Source organism: Suncus etruscus, chromosome 12 (assembly GCF_024139225.1).
Source record: "Suncus etruscus isolate mSunEtr1 chromosome 12, mSunEtr1.pri.cur, whole genome shotgun sequence".
Lineage (NCBI taxonomy): Eukaryota > Metazoa > Chordata > Mammalia > Eulipotyphla > Soricidae > Suncus > Suncus etruscus.
Window position 1 is genome coordinate 19,585,951 of NC_064859.1, and position 12,348 is coordinate 19,598,298.

The window sequence follows — 12,348 nt, forward strand, 5'->3', positions numbered from 1 at the left end:
AAGATAGGCAACAATGCTACTTGTTTCTTTCCAATTCTATGAACTTTAGACTTCATACATGTAACCCTTTCTGTAAATTTCTAGCAGCACTGCCTGTGTCATCAAATGGAACAACTAAATCTGAGAAACTTTTCAGAAGTTTCTTTTTTTTTTTTTGGTTTTTGGGCCACACCTGGCGATGCTCAGGGGTTACTCCTGGCTGTCTGCTCAGAAATAGCTCCTGGCAGGCACGGGGGACCATATGGGACACTGGGATTCGAACCAACCACCTTTAGTCCTGGATCGGCTGCTTGCAAGGCAAACGCCGCTGTGCTATCTCTCTGGGCCCAACTTTTCAGAAGTTTCGAAGTATCTTAACTTGATGACTTCTTGTAATATTATAGGTGAGCTTTCTTCTCCAATCTTTTATCTAAACATGCTAGAAGACATTGTCACTATTTTCACTGACCTGCTCTTCACTGTCACAGAACTCAGTGACTCAGATATTTACTTTTGAGTGTAAAACCAATGGCTGTTCATTGGAAAAGGTGGGAGCATGCCCCTAGGCCAGTCCACCTCTGGCTCAGGAGAAGGCTCCTTTTCAAGGGGCACCAAGCTCCTTCCAAAGCAGGAAGCACAGATGTTCTCTCCTCTGAGGAAAAGTAGGTGGCAGGGCCAGCTCTGCTGTAAATTCTTTCCCAACATTGTCTGTATTTTAGCATCTGATTCTACTAGGATCTCTCCTTCGTTCTCATGTTGCTGCTGAATTCCAGTTCCAGTTCAGTTTAGGCATTTATTCCTAATAGGAAAAGTAGAAGCCATGAACTCAGCACAGCATACAATTATATACTTATAGATAATTGTATGTGGGCTCTTTATATTATTGCAAGTCATTAATTAACTGAGTTCCTTTATTTTCTGTAAGACAATAGTTTTACCTCTCATCCCATAACTATCTCCCTTAGAACTATTTCCTTTGTCAAACACATGCTTATACAGGTTTTTACATGTGTATTATGTATCAATTATCATATAATTACATAATTGCCGTAATCAGATTTAACTGCATAATTAGAATGTGTAATTACATAATTAAAACATGTAATTACCAAGTTAAAAAAGTTATGGAAATAATTTTTTCAATGAATAATGTATGTATGAGTAGATAACTACCAAAGTTTGCTACTAAGCCTGTGGAAAATCATTTTAATGGAAATCCGGTAGCCAGTTACTTCATAGAATGTGCTGAATATGAACAAAATTGTTAATGGGTTTTTATTTTATTATGAGGGTCCTTCCAAGCAATAGGCAGGAGACCAGGAAGGTCCTCCAAGTGATGTTTAACCAGCAGGGCCAGGCTGTGTGGGTCGGTTGGAGAAGGATGCCACCATGGACCAACCGAGACTACCTCTATGGTCCTCCGGGACCTCCAGGGCTGTACCAACTGATGCTCAAGGGACTATGTCGTACCAGGTATTGAACTGGACTCAGTTGTATGCAATAAAGTCACCTTAATGCCTACACTATTGCTCTTTTTCTTTTTTTTCCATTTTATATGTTTATTTAAACATCTTGATTACAAATATGATTGTGTTAGTTTCAGTCATATAAACATTCCCCTTCACCAGTGCAACTTTCCCACCACCAATGTCCAAATCAATAGCACAACAGGTAGTGTCTAACTTGTATGAGGTCAACTTTTTTCCTTGGTATTCACAAACCACATTCATTGCTCTTTTTCTTAATTTGGTTTTTGGGTCACACCTGGCAGTGCTCAGAGGTCACTCATGGCTCTACACTCAGAAATCGCTCCTGACAGGCTCGGGGGATCACACATGGGGTGACTGGATTCGAACCATTATCCTTCTGCATGCAAGGCAAACGCTTTACCTCCATACTATCTTTCTGGCCCCTCCTACACTATCTCTCTGTGGGTTTTTACTCTCTTGATCTCCACATTAAATGCAGTATAAACAGAAAACTCTCACAGGGGTGGGGTGCTCATTAAAAGAACAGAAGATCTGTCAATTGTTAGTGTACCACTTTCTTCACATTCTTCCCATATGTCTATATATCAACTTATATCTGTTAAAGTAGCCTTAATGTAACAAAATAATATTATTACTAGTATGAAGTTTATGACTCAGCTTTCTTTGCATATGCAAAGACAAGAAATGGAATATCCCGTTTTGCTCAAAAGTCCATGTTTGGTTGGGGGTGAAAAGATAAGATAGCAAGTAGGGCTCATGCCTTGTGCGTTGATGACCTGGGTTTGACCCCTGCTGTCCTATATGGTTCCCTAAGCACCAGGAGTATTTTCCAAGTGCAGAGCCATGAGAAAGACCTGAACACTGTCAGGTGTGCCCTTCCTTAAAAAAAATGTCTATGTTTGGTCACAGAGGTTAATGTTATTTTAAATGAAAATAAATATATATATATCACATTAAGAAAAATCCACCTTTACTCACTTAATTTAAATTTAGTGACTACATTTTTTATTTTTTATTTTTATTTTTTTCTAGAAGATATGTCTTTAATCAAGTCTTCAAGTTTAACATCACTAGTGACTATATGGAACCATATGTCTTTTATATAATCAAATAAAATGAATACTCTATCAATATTATAAATACCAAAGTTTTGATAACTGAATAAATCCACTTAAAAACCAGACAAATTCAAAGTAAGTGACACTCTACAAAATAAATTACAATATTGACTTTAGGTTAAGCTACTTATTTTAAATTTGGGTCATAGAATTATAATCTTTAAAATCCAAGGTCATGAAAATCAAAGAATTCTAGAAGACTAGGCTTGATATGGCAATGAAATACAATGTAATTCTGAATATATTATGAAAAACTTGCAATATTTAAATGGAGTATAAAGATTAGAGGGAGTAATGAATCAACATTTAGTTCTTCATTTTGTTTTGTTTTGCTTTATTTTGTCCCCCAATTTACAATACAGACCAGGCTCAGGACCTGTGTTGAGGTGTATATGGGGTGTATTTACTGTACCTCCTCTTTCTATACAGTCAGTGTAATGAACTCAGTGTCTAGAGTACAGGCCAGTGTGGGGTGGGGAAGAAGGACACTTGGGATATTGGTCATGGAAATGTTGCACTGGTGAAGGATTTATATAAATATATATATCATATATATATATTAAAAATTAAAAAAAAGAAAAGAAAAGGCCTCCCAATTCTTACCACAGGCTGTGAATACATTTTTAAATAAATGTGTTTATTCATGTATTATTTGTTTGTTTTGGGGCCACACTGGTGGTACTTAGGGGTTACTCCTGGCTCTGCATTCAGAAATCACTCCTGGCAGGCACAGGGGACCATATGGGAAGCCGGGATTTGAACCACCATCCATCCTGGGTTACCTGCATGCAAGGCAAATGCCCTACCACTGTGCTATCTCTCCAGCTTCTTGTGAATACATTTTTAATGAAACTTTCTACTGGTGGCATAATGAAAGTATTTCAACTTGGGTGGAGAAAAAGGTTATAAAAAGAAGTGTTCTCTCTGGCTTTATATTGCTTTAACACAAATCAATATGAAAGAATATGGGCAGTAACAGCTTTTGGGAACTTAAAATGATACATTATAATTTGCTGCCTAAGGAAATAATCCTCTGGTTAGTAATCAATTACTGAGCTTTCTGATCCAAATCAACATGACACTTGTTTTCTATGTAGAACAAAAATACAAATCCTGGTTCTCTTTGGTCCTGAAATCTTATTTATATACTTTGTAATAAAGCACTTACCCATTTACTTCATAATAATGTGTGTGCTGCTTCTATAGAAACTGAGTTTCAGGAGGACAATTCCTAGTGAAGGAAATGTACCCAGAGATTCTTTGAATGCCCTAAGAAGCCTCTCTCTCTTTCTCTCTCACACACATACACACATGTACACACACTGCCTGCCCTTTTCATGGGAACAGAATGTGTGTCTCCTAACAACACATGTAACCAACAATTATCTTTCAGAACCCAACAATTTAACTTTCCAAGATTCATGAGGACTATTCTAAAATAACAACTTAATTCCTGATATATAAGGGAAAACACACATACACACAATAAAAGAACATGCCTCACAGTATGGGCAGGACAAACCAGCAGAGCAGTTAGAGTAAAGCCTTCATGTTGTGTAGCACATTCACATGAAGGAGACCTGCTGTTGCCAGCTCTGATGGTTTCCACAGAGGCCTGTTTGAGCACACGAAGGTACCATTGATCACCCTAATATCCAACCATTTGTTAATTCCTCCCCTCAACATGTGTTGAGCTTTGGTTTGCTTTTCTGTGGAGCAGTGTTTGAGCACAGGGGTGACAGTGAGGGAGAGGGAGCAGTCTGATTGTGCCTATGTTCCAGGGACAGAGCAGACAGATAGCCAGCCCAGAGTCCGTGCCCAGAGGGGTGCACAGATCACAGACAGTGTGGGGAAGTCGGGCAATATGACAACCCCCTAAACCCAGCATGGAGAGTTTCCTTCCTTCTCCATGTGCCCACACACTTGTGCCTTCCTTCCTTCAGCTCAAATGCCACAAACCTTAGTCCCAGTGTCTTTCTTGGGGAACGAGTCAGAGGCTGGGGCTCAGCACACCCCCTAGCAGGGTTCATGTGCTAGGATGAATGTTTAATCCTTATGTGGGGACACTTAAAATGCACCATCTTACATATGTGAGCGCCGATCTTTCCAATAGAAGTAAACTGTTTCTGAAGGAGATGTCTGACAAAATGAAATACACACATAGTCACATTATGTAAACATCTCAGTTTCTCATGGGTCATGGAGTTGATCATGGTTTTAAAATCATATATAAAACTTCAAGGTTCAGCTGAGCCGTAAAGGAAAGGTGAAACAGGTAGGAATCTCAGCTGAACTCCCAGCATTCCTTGCTTTGTCAGTGTACTATGACTAGTACCACTAGGGCTGTTTGGTAAAAGGCCAAGGTTGACATGCTCATGAACTGAAATGATTTTCAGTTGAAGAATGCAAATTGGCTTTATCAGATTAGCTCTCATCTCCTCAAAAAGGAGAAAGATTCCTGGGTAGAAGGGGATAAAATAGAAAATGTACAAGAAAATAGCTTGGTGAAGGAATGCTGGCCAACTATTTTATTCCCACCTGGACACTTCAGTTTTTTAATAACTTGTAGAGAGGTCCCCACAGAAGCCCCAAGTTGTTAATGCTATTCTTTAGTCCCGGTTTTGGCTGTGAGGTCAGAAGGTCAACTTAATTAGCTGTTGCTATGGCATAAAACCTGAATTAAAATTCAAGGCCATGTGCTGCTGTGACATCTGGTAAGATGGGGGGGGGTCCTGGGTAGAGTCTGGCCACATGTCCCCCACCCACTTTGTCCCTGTGAATAAGGTCAGATTCCTTTGCCAAAGGACTCTCCTTATCAAGGGGACAGGCACAAGGCTGCTTCCCCGAAGAGCTGATCTTCCATACAGCCTCCAGAATGAGTCAAACCAGCCAGTCTGTGGGATGCAGGGTCACCCCAACTGCTGTTCCTTAGCCTGTGTCTCCAGTCCTGCTGATTCACTTTTCCAGGATACAGTTCCTTGCAGCCTTGAACCGTCCCACACTTCATCGCCTCTCAGTATGTGAGTACTTAACACTACCCACCTCAGTCAGAGAATGCCATGGGCTCAGCCACCCCCATCTTCCTCCCTCAAATGGAGAATGTAATCCCTCCCTCATATCAGGAGAACTGGGGTTATAAAGCTTCTGTGCATTAGTGGGGAGTCTTGGGACTACGGGAAGAGTTGGTGGAAGAGAGGCATGGTTCCCTTTCACGGCAATTAAATAAGCACATTTCCTTACACTTCCCACTTCCTTTAATTACCACTCCTGAGTGTTTGAAAGTGACTATGGTTGCAGATGTAGCACATCACCAGGAAACAGGAACACAGATTGAGAAACAAAAGAATCACTAGAATTTTAGGAAAAGAGAAAACAGAGACATGTTTTGAAGTCTTAGGATCATCAGTCCCAGGAAGCATATTCTAGAAAATACATCTGGTTTTCCTTGGATTCACCAGCACAGACTGCCCATATTTCCTCTAGTACCGGGAATGCCAAGTACCCAAGAACTTGACTGTCCCTTTGTAGAAACATGGAGTGATGAACACGAGAATTAACGATCTGCACTACTGTATGTATCCCCATCTCAGTTACAAACACCAAGTTGTCTCTTTCCCGACTACCTTCCTGCCTTATATTATAAATAGGTCTCTGCCAGTATGTTCAGGAAAGAGCCTGAGATCAATAAAAGGACTAATTTAACATAGTTAAGAAGTGAGTTTAAAAAAAAAACAAACAAGAAAACAGACCCATTTGTCATAATCATATTCCTCTTTGCTACCTAGCACCATGATATTCAAATGATTTGCAATGTCAGTAACTTATTTTCAAAACCAAAAACAACCGCCTGTCTTGGCCTTCCCAGAATGTGTCTTCCCCAACTCAATCTCTACAGGGACTATTAATGCTTTCATTTTCCATAATACACTATGTTAAACAATTATGGGCTTTTGTCAGATCATCAAAACACTGGATTTCCTTAATGACTTATTCCTTGAACCAGCCCTGCTGAAAGGGGAGGAGTTTCTGTTTCTGATTTAAGTTCACAGGTTTATTCCATGGATAGGAGAATTCAAAATTCAATAGTCAGCCGAGGAATTCACACAGATAAGGCAAGAGAACCAGACCAAAAAATGATCTCGTGGGATATTTTGGCATTGTTGTCATTTAGTACATAATGAGGTAAGGAAGGGATTGATTTGCTCAAAGGCAAAAAACGAAGTTAAATGAGCAACTTTGCAGCTCATTCTAGAATGACCCTACTGCTTTCTGGATTTTATTTGTAAACCAGTCTGCTAAGCTGCATACATCTACAACTTAACTTAGGGATCTTCTTTGCTAATATGTGAAATTGTTCCTCGTTGAGCTATGGACTTCATATATATATATATATATTTATGTATGTATGTATGTATATATATATGTATGTATGTTTATATTTTTGTTTTGTTTTGGAACCATACCTGGTGATGCTGAGGGCTCACTTCTGGCTCTAAACTCAGGAATTACTCATGGTGGTGCTCAGGGGACCAAAGCCAGGTTGGTTTGGGGCACAAGGCAAATGCCCTACTCACTGAACGATAGCTCAGTCTCCAGAACAGGTAATTTACTTCTGGAAGTCTCTAGAAAGGAGTTGTGGGCATCCTTTGTGACAAAGAATCCTGTCTCATATAAAATGTTTGGGGGAATAAGTCTTTCTTAGTAATAACACTACCCCAATGCTAGGGTGGAATAAAGTAAGTGCCCCATAATTATGTACAAAGTCAACCTTAAATACTCTTCAATTTCTGGGTTTCTTTAATGGGGGTAATAGACTGGTGATATTTATTCAGGATTCTCTGGGGTCTGAATCAATACTGCAGCCTATAAAACAGCCTGAGATGAGCAGGAAGACAAATCTACCACCATGGGAAACTAAGCTGAAGTATTCTGTGTGCTTTGTGGGAAGGGCAGGGTCTTATTGATGAGGGCTGCTACAAGACAGCTGAGCATCTCTTCAGTTGCTAGGTGACCAAGGACAAGTGTCTTCTCGTACTTGGCTGCTCTAGCCTCAGTATACCTGTTTCCTCACCCATGAAACAATGACTGTCAACAAGTAATTATAGCAAACTGACAGGGCACAAAGCAATAAACTTGACGCTAATCGGAGCAAAGAGATTCGTCCAGATCCTTGATGACACTAGGCACAAGGCATTAAGTTCATTTTCAATCCTCCACATCACTGTGGCCACAATCAGTCTTGGCTCTGGTGTCTTTGAAAATGAGCATCTGGAAAAATCTTATCTACTTTGGTGAAAATGTGTATATGTTGCTCTGTAGCAAATCCCTTGAAAGTAACTCAAAAAACCCCACAGGCTGATGATGGTCTTCGAGTTAGTTCTGTAGAAGTCCAGTATGGACTAAAATCACTGCATCAGCAGGATGGTTTTCTGGAAACATCTTTTCATCTTCTCACTTTTTATAGGTAGCCCATGTTACTTAGCTCCTGACACTCTTCCCCATTCCAATACTTGGTCTCCCTTTCTCTTTTCTAAAATATGTATGCATAAAATATACATAGATATAATAAATGAGACATTCTGGAAGTTAGGAGGTACCCTCACAAAAGGGATATCATTTTCTTCCCAAGTGTGTGCGTGTGTCTGAGGAATTCCACATCTATTGAGAACAATGATGGGTTTTGAATTCTGGATGTAGCTGAGGGATCTGTGTGAAGACTTTCTGTTGCCTTGAACATTTTACATTCTGGGACATAATATATACATAAAGTAATAACTACAGAAACAACCTGACATTTATTACATGACTTATCGTTTCCAAGGCACTCTGACATAAATATTTCATATTATATCCTCATAACTACTTTGCCAGACAGGTGAGTAAAAGATTATGATCTGTGATTTACAGCTGGGTAAGCTGAGACAGAGATGGATGTTTCTAATGAACAACAATCACAGAATGCAGAGTGCCAGTCCAGCGTGTTCTATTGCCCACATGACAAAGCCTGGCCTGGGGGCATCAGAGCAACATACTTCCCAGAGAGAAGGAATAACATGTCTTATTCTAACTTCTGAAGGACTCTCAAGGTGCTTATTGAAGAAGACAAAGTCCACATCTATAGAACTGCAGAGTCCAGGGTTCCTCCCATGTGGAGAACAGAGACACACACAGGCAAGGGCAGGACAGGAGGGGGTAGGTTCCCCAGATGCCAATTTGCAGCAGGCATATACAAATATGTAACCAGGAAGCCCGAAGAGTCTCACAGAAACCCCACAGGCCTGTTGTCCACGGCAAGATGCTTCGACCTTTCCCATGCCACCCTACTTGAATGAAGACTCAGGTCAGAAACTCAGTTCACAAACTTGAGCACACATTGCTAGGTTTTCCTGAGGTCTCCTTTAAAAACAGAAACAATAACAGGAAAGATTCTTGCTCTCACCCCTAAAGATGTGCTGCTGGCCAGTGAAATGCGGGCCCTTGTAGGTGGGCAAAGCAGCCAGTCTTTACTGACTATTTCCCAAACTGTACTCTAGCTCCCTCAGAACCCCCACCGGGCTTTTCTTCCGAAACTCTGAAGAATCAATAAGGAGCAACAGTAGGGTAAGATGCAAGTTCCCTCCATCTGCTAATGTATCACAAGTCTCCAAAGGGACCCTTGCCTGCCACTGCAGTCTCTGGGAGGAAATAAAAGCCTTGAGCACCCCAGAAAGAGGCGGGACTTGATAGCTCAGCCAGTGAGACAGAAGGGAAAAGATAGTTACGGGCTCACAAGAAAATACAGAAATGGAAACGGATGCTGAGAAGCCGAGTGTGACTCCCTTCCTTAATTGGCTAACACGATCCCCACTAGATGCATAAATTACAGTTCCTATTAACAGCGCTATGAATAATAATCAGTTTACTTTCTGACTTGTATCTAAATATACTTTCTATATGATTTCATCTTTTATTCAGCTATTTCAAAGCAGAACATCTAATTACAGTTCCTATTAGTCAACATTAATTTTTTTTCTCCCCTTTGCAGCAGAGCCCTGTGTGATGTGCCTGATTTTCTGAAAACAGAATTCTTTAGCATATGGAACAAATCATGTTATTATTAATGTATTCCCAAATGACTCTGCATTTCAATTCCCTTAATTATTTAGTCATTGCTGATTATGTCTTTTTACAATTCATTATCCCATTTCTTGCAATATGGGCATTTTATTCATTAAGTGTCAAAATGAAGGGTGTGACCTCATAGAAGAAGATAATCAGGGAATATTGACATGTGTTTCTAAGTCTGTGTTTCCCTTCATTCCTGTCCCCAGGCTGAAATCCAGTGTCATGTCAAGGACGTGAGGAAACACCAGTGTGAATCTCTGGGTTCTGTGGTCCTTGGCTGCTGAAGTCTGGGTGTTTCTGGGGGTGATTCTGGTGATGCCCATAGAAGCATCACTGGGAATTCAACCCATCCGCTTCACACTGGATGGACTTATTTTAAAAAGGACACCATCTGTCTAAAGAGGTTCTTATACTCGTTTTATTCAAAAGCAAAATTACATATTTAGAAATAGCTCTTTGACTGCTAAACATATACGTACCCAATGAGAGACCAGCAAATGATCTAATACAATTATTGACCAATTTGAAAGAGGACATCAATAATAACACAATAATTGTGGGAGACCTCAACACGGCTCTGTCAACACTTGATAGGTCAACCAGACTGAAACCCAACAAAAATATATTAGCCCTGAAAAGAGAAATGGAAGAAAGAGGACTAGTAGATGGTATATATATATATATATATATATATATATATATATATATATATATATATATATACACACACACACACACACACACACACACACACACACACACACACAGAAACCTGGATATACATTCTTCAATGTACATGGGTCATTCTCCAGGATAGACCACATGCTGGCACATAAAACATACCTCCATAAAATCAAGAAGATAGAAATTTTGCAGGCTACCTTCACTGACTACAAGGCTCTGAAATTAGATGTGAACTACAAAGGGACACAGAAGAAAAACTTTTAACAACTGGAAATTAAACAGCCTGCTACTGAACAACCAGTGGGTCCGAGATGAAATCAAAGAGGAAATCAAAACTTTCCTAAAAATAGCTCTTTAAGTAATGTAGGGCAACAACACCATAAAGAAGACATTTCCTAAATTAAAAAAGAGAACTAGTTCTTCCAAATAAGGATTAATTTGGTCATTTGGTGGATCTTACTGCAAGTTATATAATCAGATCCAGGCCTGGTCTGTTTAATCGGGCTGTTCAGACCTACTGTGTAGACTGCAGGCTTGAAATTCCAATGAGTGACCAGGTTGGTCTCTTATCTGTTACCAAAGATTAAAAAGGAAAAGGCAAAATCCAAAAATAGCTGAGAAAGATGGAGGATGGAAAGAAAATGAAGGAACATGAATATACTCAAGTGTCCAACTTCACGTCTGCATGTATCATGTATCAGCTCATGATAGGGAGAATTGTGATAGAACCTTCTGTGGCTTTCTCAAAGAGGAATCGGGAATTGAATCCAAGGGGAACCCTTGGATTCTTATTAAGTGTAACCACCATCAAACGCGGCTCCTCATGTGAAAATAGAACACTGCTCAATGGGACACGAGACAGAAACACTGTCTCTTTTGTTTCCTGATTCACAACAAATAATAGATGGCAAGAGTCACAGGAGGTACATCCAGTAGCAAGGCAATGCTCAGCACTCTCTGAGCCTCCTAGGAAGAGAATTCTTCAGAGAAACTGTGACATTTTCCCTCTCCCATCTGAGGTGGGTGAAGGCAAAGAAGGTATTTCTTTCTCACCTTTAGTCTAAGTGAAGGGTTTTAGAAACACATAGAAACATGCAAATATACTCATACACACTATAAATATAGATATGCCTGCAAGAAGTTAGGTGTTTGCCTTGTACCTCACCAACTCAGATTCCATACTTGGCATCCATATAGTCCCCAAAGCAATGCCAGGAGTCATTCCCAAGTAGGCCCGAAGCACTGTTGGATGTGGTTCAAATCCTCCTCCCACAAATAAACCAAAATATAAAGAAATAACAATTTTATAGGTATTTTCTTAAGTGTATGCTAGAAATTATATCTATGCATATGCAAACACAAGATAGGCAATGAACACAATACGCATAACAAAACAATCACATCAGGGTATGAAATTCATATAGTTTTAAAAGCCTAACAGAAATCAAATGCACATTTGACTTTATAGTGGCTCTGGGAGCCTGGGGATGTCTGACCAGGCCTGAACAACAGGCAGAACCACAGCTGACTAAGCAGGAAAGATGCTGGGACAGAAACTTGACTGGATGCAGGTTCCAGATGCAAGCAGAGACAAATTCCACCACTGGGCGCAAAGGCTGAGTTGGGACAAAAACAAGGAGTGACGAGAGTCATGTGAGGACTGAAAAGAACAATATCAATGTGGATGCTGACAGTTGGGGAAAATCCTCATGAAGCTATTTAGGAATTCCATGAGGGAGAAAATATTCTCTTTCCTCCTGAGGATAGATTCCCCAAACTGGGGATGTTGGACAGATAGTGCATGAGTTAGGGTGGATGTTTGTATGTGGTCATCCCAGGCTCCAAACAGTCATCCCTGAGCACTACTGGGTTGTGGTGATACCTGGCACTGTAGGGCCCACAGCACCACAACTTTGGTCCCTTGCATTGAACCACTGATCTTGCTAGATGAGAATTTGGGGGTTTCCACCCTC

At 40.2% G+C, this 12,348-nt stretch overlaps 1 protein-coding gene and 1 pseudogene across 1 annotated transcript in view; both read right to left on the reverse strand.

Annotated features, from left to right (window-relative positions):
• Window positions 1-12,348, reverse strand: part of AFF3 (ALF transcription elongation factor 3) — a 478,778-nt gene that overhangs the window by 196,198 nt on the left and 270,232 nt on the right. The gene's annotated exons all lie outside the window — the stretch shown is intronic.
• On the reverse strand, window positions 2,925-3,074 carry LOC126024878 (uncharacterized; annotated as a pseudogene).